The sequence below is a fragment of the Vigna unguiculata genome, chromosome 9, assembly GCF_004118075.2.
Source record: "Vigna unguiculata cultivar IT97K-499-35 chromosome 9, ASM411807v1, whole genome shotgun sequence".
NCBI lineage: Eukaryota > Viridiplantae > Streptophyta > Magnoliopsida > Fabales > Fabaceae > Vigna > Vigna unguiculata.
In genome coordinates, this window is record NC_040287.1 from 6,358,886 (window position 1) to 6,366,236 (window position 7,351).

Sequence of the window (7,351 nt, forward strand, 5' to 3'; positions counted from 1 at the left end):
GTGTTTATACTTTAAATACCACAATTGGATTGATTTGACCTATTTGACTTTTGCAACATAATAATTAATAATAAATAATAATTGATATTACTTATAACAATAAAATTTATATTAATTTCAAAAAAAAAAATTGTCTTCACAACTTTGCTGTAAATGGTAAGTTTGAGAGTAGTTAAGGGTGTATAAAAAGTTGTGGAAACAAGTGAGTTCATCTCAAATGGTTCCTTTTGAGTTGGTTGTGAGAAGAACCAAATGGGTTAGTAGTAGTTCTTTCACTTTTGACATAGCATAGCACATTTTCAACATTTGATCTATGTTAGTTGAAGAAACTGACATAATAAATCTTATTTATATGATATAGAAAATTTCATGGACTGTGATACAAGAGTTAAAAGACTAATTTTTTTTGAAATATTAAGATTTGTTTAAGAGAAAAAAAACTATGTTTATTTCAAGAATTTTACATTTAGTTTATGAATATTAATAATATTAGCGATAACAGAGTCACAACAACGTCTATATGTTTGCACTTTTATTTTTTATAAAAATTTGAGTTAAGATTAATAATAAAATAATGGTTAAAAATAATTTTTTTTAAAATAAAAATTAAAAGTAAATTATTTATAAATAATTAGTTTTAAAATAATAATTAAAAAAACTATAAAAAAAATCATCTTTATATATTATTATAAATATTCAATAAATAATTATTTATATGGTGTATAAGAAATGAACTTATTTTACTTTTAAGTACTTGAATATTATGGGTAGAAATAGATTGGTCGAATGACATTTTAGTACCGTACACAAGATTTTCTTTGTCAGTTTTACTGATTCTCATTCAAAAACCAACTTCTCCTACTCACTTTTGAACATATTTTGTTAGGGCAATTTTGGTACAGTGTAATGGTTTCTTATACAATTTTGTTTCTATTCTTTTTGAATTCAAAACCCATTTAATTACTGTTGGACTCAATTCTCATTTGGGCCCTTATTCAAATCTCTAAGTTGTAGCTTCTTTCTGCACCTCCATAAATCTCCCTGTTATATAAAAATAATTTTCTTTTTTTTTTCTTTTTTTTTGTATAGTTCAAAATTCAAAGTGATTTTCAAAATTTAAAGAAAATTTAATAAAAATAATATTTTTTGAATTTTACAATTATAAGTTATTTGGTGTTTAATTATACAATTCAAAAGTTATTTTTAAATTTCAGATTATAGAATCTAAACGTGTTTTTCTGTAAGGGCCAATTAATTCCACCCCTTTTTATTTTATAGACTGTCCAATCTTTGGGCCTAAGGGGAGCTGGTCCAATTCATTTTCTGACCTAAAGTGCCCAAACCCTAATTTGAGCTCATTTTCGTAAAAACAGATTTCCCTTCCTTTAGAGCTGCTGCCGCCTCTGCTAGGGTTCCAGAGCACACCTTCAGTTCACATTCCACTTGACTCCGTTCTTAACCCACGTAAGTGTTTCCAATCCATGCTTCTAAAATCTCTGGTCCTATTTTCTGTGTGTAGAGTTAGAGCTTCAATAGTAAACACCCCTGTTCATTTTTCCAGCTCTGCGATCTTCTCCTAGAGCTGTGGTACTCCGCTGTTCGGTGTCGAGGCACTTAAAACTAGCTCGTTCCAGGTAAGGGAAGCTAGAACCTCTTCATATGGTGTGATTTGGCTTGTATCGTTGTAGTTTGTTGATTCTTTGAGTTTGTGTACTGCTATGAGTGTCTGGACTGGCTGGAATATCTGTTGGGTGTGTGTGTATGCGTTGTGCAGGTGCGAACAGTGGCGGACACTGATAGTCTCGCCCAAGCGAGCTTGCCTCGCCTAGGCGAGATGTGCAGAGGCTCGCCCAGGGCTTTCTGCGCGAGGGGTCGCCCAGGCGACTATAACGTGTTTTGAGCGAGCAGATGTCTCGCTTAGGCGGAGGGGATCTCGCCTATGCGAGATTGCGCAGGGGCCACTGTACTCTTTGTCGAGCTCTCGCCTAGGTGGAGGAGAACTCGCCTGAGCGAGAGTCATTCTCGCTTGAGCGAGAACCTCCAGCCTGAGTGAGGAGCTGGGCGAGGATGCGTCCCGAGATGTTGTGTTCTCTGTGATTGGATGTTTAAATTGTGCTTATATGGGTTATTGTATGATGGCTTAATGGGAATGAGTATGCATGATTGGGAAGGGATTATATGTGGGTGATTGTGAGCTTGGCATGATTTCTATATGAGTTGTACATGAGAAGTTGGATACATATATATGTGCGTGTGGTCACAAATATGGCATGAGCGACAATGGATCTTGATGGTTGGTAAACCAGTGGCATGGTTTTGGTATGAGGAGAAACACTTTACTCATGGTTGGGAATAACGAGTTGGTATTGATTCGACATGTGAGAAATGAGGATTGGTTACAGATGTTGGATGAAATATCATGTGTAATGTATGTGAAAATTCTTGGCTGTTTATTATGTTGATCCATGTTAGTGCATAATTCCTTGGGGTCTCTAGATGAGACTTTCAGGGTCGTGCTTCAGTGGTCGAGACGTAATTCCATGACCCCTGTTAGTGGGTGTCCATGGTGGTGCCCTGTCAATATGGTTTGGTAAGGATTCAATGTAAGGTTGCATCCTGACACTCTAAGGGGTCAGTTAGTCTCACTTAGAGCGGATTGACTCCTGTGGTGAGAGTAGCAGGAGGCCTGAAATTCATTAAGGGCTAACCTTGTGTGTGAGGGAAATTGATTCATTATAACACTTGTAACACTTAGCTCGGGGGTGAGCATAGGTATCCACCACAAGTGCAAGCATCTGCTGAATCCGACCAGGCTATATGTATCTGGATGAGTCGAGTCTTATAGTGTATTGATTGAAGGGTCATAACATGCTTGGGTGATAGATGTATATTGTATGTGTGTATACTAAATTATGAAAGTACATTTGATTGCATGGTAAATGTGTTGGCTCTAGCTTACCCTTTTTTTTGGTTGCTTTGTATGTTGTTCTTCTATCTTTGCGATGATCATCAATTTTATTGAGAGGTAACCGTGGTCAACAGGGGAGAGAAGAATTCGCTGCTTAGCCTCATTAGGCTGGACTTTCTGTTCTTCTTGGGCTATCTTTGGGGCTACGGCCCATGTACTTGTCTGTCTTTATATTTTTCTAGGATCCCAGTAAACTGTTTAATATGTTTCCTCTATTTTTGGTGGCATCGAGGTATGCCTTGGTCTATATGGTGTTATATTTAAACTCTAAGACTGCATTGTTATATTATAATTGTGTGACGTTTCTTTAATTACGCATATTAATTAAATGGGACGTTACATTTTCTAAACAAGTATAACTTATAAAATTGGAAATCATTTTTACCTTTCATATTATGTATTTTTAACTTTTAAATTATACGATTAAAAAAAAAAGAGTAAAAATGAATTTTTTTAATGAGTGCAGGAGAAGTTAACCGAAGTGTATGTAGAAACTGTGATCTAAGCTTAACGAATATTTGTCCATCTTAGTTGGGTTTTCAGTTTTTATCCATTTTACTCAAAAACCATAAACACATACCTTTATGAAATATTTAATTTTTTACAAATAATAATTTACTGAAAATTTATATATGATATGATTCCATCTGATTTTAGATTTTCTTAATATTTTCAGTTTTAAAATTTTTACCTCTTCTAAGTGTATTTTAATAATTTTTGCAATTACCTTAAGTTAACACTAAAACGAAATAAATAATAATTAATATAATAAAGAATAATTTAAATTAAACAATGGACTATTTTTACATCCATAACTTAATAATTTAATTAAGTGATATTTTTTATAATATAAATAAAATAATTTTATGTATTATTATCTTTTTTAATCAATAAGTTAGTTTTATGCATTTCAAGTGTAACGTCCTATAATAAATAAGCTTAATTAAATGAAACATCACATAAAATATAATATATAGAATAATGATGAAAATAAATAAGATTAATATTTATTTTCAGAATATATAAATTAAAATATCAGTATTCACCACTGTTCCAACATACAGTCACCAGACATCAAATATCAAACAACCTTTTAAGGCTTTCGAGGCAAGCCCAACAACACACAAGTCATATGAACACAAAATAAAGCTGGAATAGGCAAAATATAGTAAAAGCATTATAGCTCTAGGAGCAGATTCGTAAGCTGGAAACACTGGCACAGATTGAATACGAGGTTACTAAGGTGAACCCTAATTGGAATCACGAAAACAAAGCTTAGAAAAGAGAAGGTATGGTTTGGGAACCAACTTACGTGAGATCAAATGGAGTTGAACTAGCTTGACAAGGAATGGAGCCAAACCCTAGCGCAGAGCTCGTTGCTGCTATTCTAAGAGGGAATAGGAACAACTTTTGAAAAGTGAGCAGAATGGGAGGGTTAGGGCTAGGGATGTCAACGGAGCGGGTAGAGTACGGGTAGTAGCTCCCTTGTACCTTACCCACTGGATAAATATCTGCCCCGTACCCATACCCATATCCGTCGGGTATCCGTTATGCGAATACCCATATATTTTTTTCATATCCGCAGGTATCCACGGGTACCCACGGATATTTACAAAATTATTTAAAAATAAATATTTAATCATAAATTCAAATAAAATAAAATAAAATGCATCATTGTCATAAATTTTAAATAAAGTTCAAACAAATTCAAGTCCATATAAGTTCAAATAATCATAAAAATAAATATAAAATGACATTCAACACAATTAAAATTCTTCGATCGATTCCTAAGAAAAAATTAGGACACAATGTATATATATATATATATATATATATATATATATATATATATATATATATATATATATAAAGTTTAACGGGTACGGGTATCCACGGGTACGAATACTATGATACCCGTACCCGCCCCGTTAACATGCGGGTATCAAAAGTATTCGTACCAGCGGGTCGCGGGTATCCACTTTTAATATTCATTTCCTACCCATTGCGGATTTTATCCGCGGATATCCGCGTGTACGAATATTTTTGACATCCCTAGTTAGGACTGGCTTAGGGATTTTGGATAATCTATGGACCAACCTTAAGCCCAACAGATTAGGGTAGACCCTTAAACATTGAGGCAAAAAATAAGTTGGCCTTACATCAAGCATTGTATTTTTATTAAAATTAATATAATTTACTTGGACATTTATACTTTATCTTTTATATATCAATTTTGATACTATAATTTTGAAATATTTTAAAATAATTTATTTTCTAATATATCATCATGAAAGTTTATCTATAGAGATAAAAACTATAAATATTTTATATTCTTATAAATATCAGTTATAATATAATATATTAAAATTGAACATAAGATAATTAATAATCATTAATTTCTTTTTGTAGTTACACAGTTTAAAAACAATATAAGTAAAATTATTTAAATAATTTTTATGTATAAAAAAATAATACTAACAAAGTATCAAAGATTTAGAAGTATAAAAACTACAGAAAAATATTACAATAATTACAAATATTTAAGTCTTATAACAATAACATTGATTAAATAATAAATTGTTATCCTTATTAATACCAGGAGAAACGCCTGTATTATGTCATTTTTTTAATATGTGATACTTCGTTACTTTTGTATTTCTTATAAGTATCTATAAGTTGAATAAAAGTAATTTAAAATAAATAAATTTGCATAATAAAAAATTCTAACTGTGTAGTAATTGAAGTCTGTAGAGTTAAATCGACTGATAAATTTGAAAATATAAGTAAGGATAAAGTAAAAATACGAAATGTATAATTTCTATTGTCTATATTAACTTTTTCAGGTAAGTATATTATTAATTTTAAACTACAACAAAGAATAAAATAATTTGTAAGACTAATATTGTTATGATATATTTGTTATAGATATAAATATATATATATAATTTATCATATTGGTTAAGTAAGCAATTAACAATTTTTATCTTTCGACTTAAAGTAATATAATCAAACATAAAATGTTTGGCTAGAAAATGTGAGAGGTTTAAAATTAATAAATATGAATTGTATGGTCCGTTAAAAATCATTTATCCTTTTTCTGCCCTAAAGTTAGTGGGCTGTCCTTATAAGTGAGCCTAAGGCTGGTCCAACAGACAAGGTCACTAGGCTTGCCCTAAACCTAACATTTCTCACCATTTTCAGAAACTGTTACTGATCCTAAGAGCCGCAGCCGCACTTCTGCTAGGGTTTTGTCTCCTCACCGTTCCAAGTTCGCTCAAGCCGTTCCTACTCCACGTAAGTGTTCTTTTCCAGATTTAATGGCTTCCATCGATCTCCCCCCGCTTTTTCCACAGTTAAAGTTTAGTAATAATGCGCCCTTGTTCCTTTACCTCCCGTTTTTCAGCTCGTTAGTTCACTCTTAAAGATGCAGTACTCGTTGTCGTGCCGTCAAGGCTTCGGTTAACCCTATTTCCAGGTAGGGAAGCTAAGACCTTACTCCTATGTTTCGTTTCCTTCGTTGTTTAACTGTTATTTCGAGTTTGTGTGGTTGGTGTGTTGCTATTTTGGTTCTGAACGCTTGAAACTGTTGTATGAGTATGTTGTTTGGACTGAAGTGTGGATCTGTTGCAGGAAATAGTGGCGAGACCTGTGAATCTCGCCCAAGCGGGTCAATCTCGCCTAGGCGAGATGAACAAGAACTCGCCCAAACCCTATTACGCGAGTCGTCGCCCAGGCGGCCCGCTCATGAATTTTGAGCGAGCGAGTATCTCGCCCAGGCGAGACGGGTCTCGCCTAAGCGAGATCCCGCGTGGTTTTCCTGATGCCTTTTCGAGCCCTCGCCTAGGCGAAGGGGACTCGCCTGAGCGAGATCCTTCAGCCTGAGCGAGGTGCTGGGTGAGGCAGGGCGCTGTGATTATTTTCTTGACTTGGTTGGTGAATGTATGGCTTGACTTTAAGTATTATGATGAGAGTATGAGATAAATGAGTATGCATGTGTGACGTAAATCATGATTTACGAGTAATGGGTTGGTACAATTTTAACATGAGAATTGAATGAGATGGTTCATGAAATTGAAATGATGGGTTGGTATGAATTCAACATGAGACATGAAAGGGTTATTATTAATGTGGCACGGTAATGATATGAGATGGAGTTCCATTTTCTGGATTCGAGAATAAAGATTGGTTTGGCTTGGTTGAGGATACGAAAGTGATGAATCATGAGAAAGTGTATGTATATAATTGTGTGTATGCATGATGAATCTGTTCGCTGATCTATGAATGTTGGTCTGTGTCAGCGTGTAATTCCTTGGGGCCTTTAGGTGAGACCTCCGGGGTTGCGCTTCAGTGGTCGGGATGTAATCCCATGGCCCTTGGTAGTGT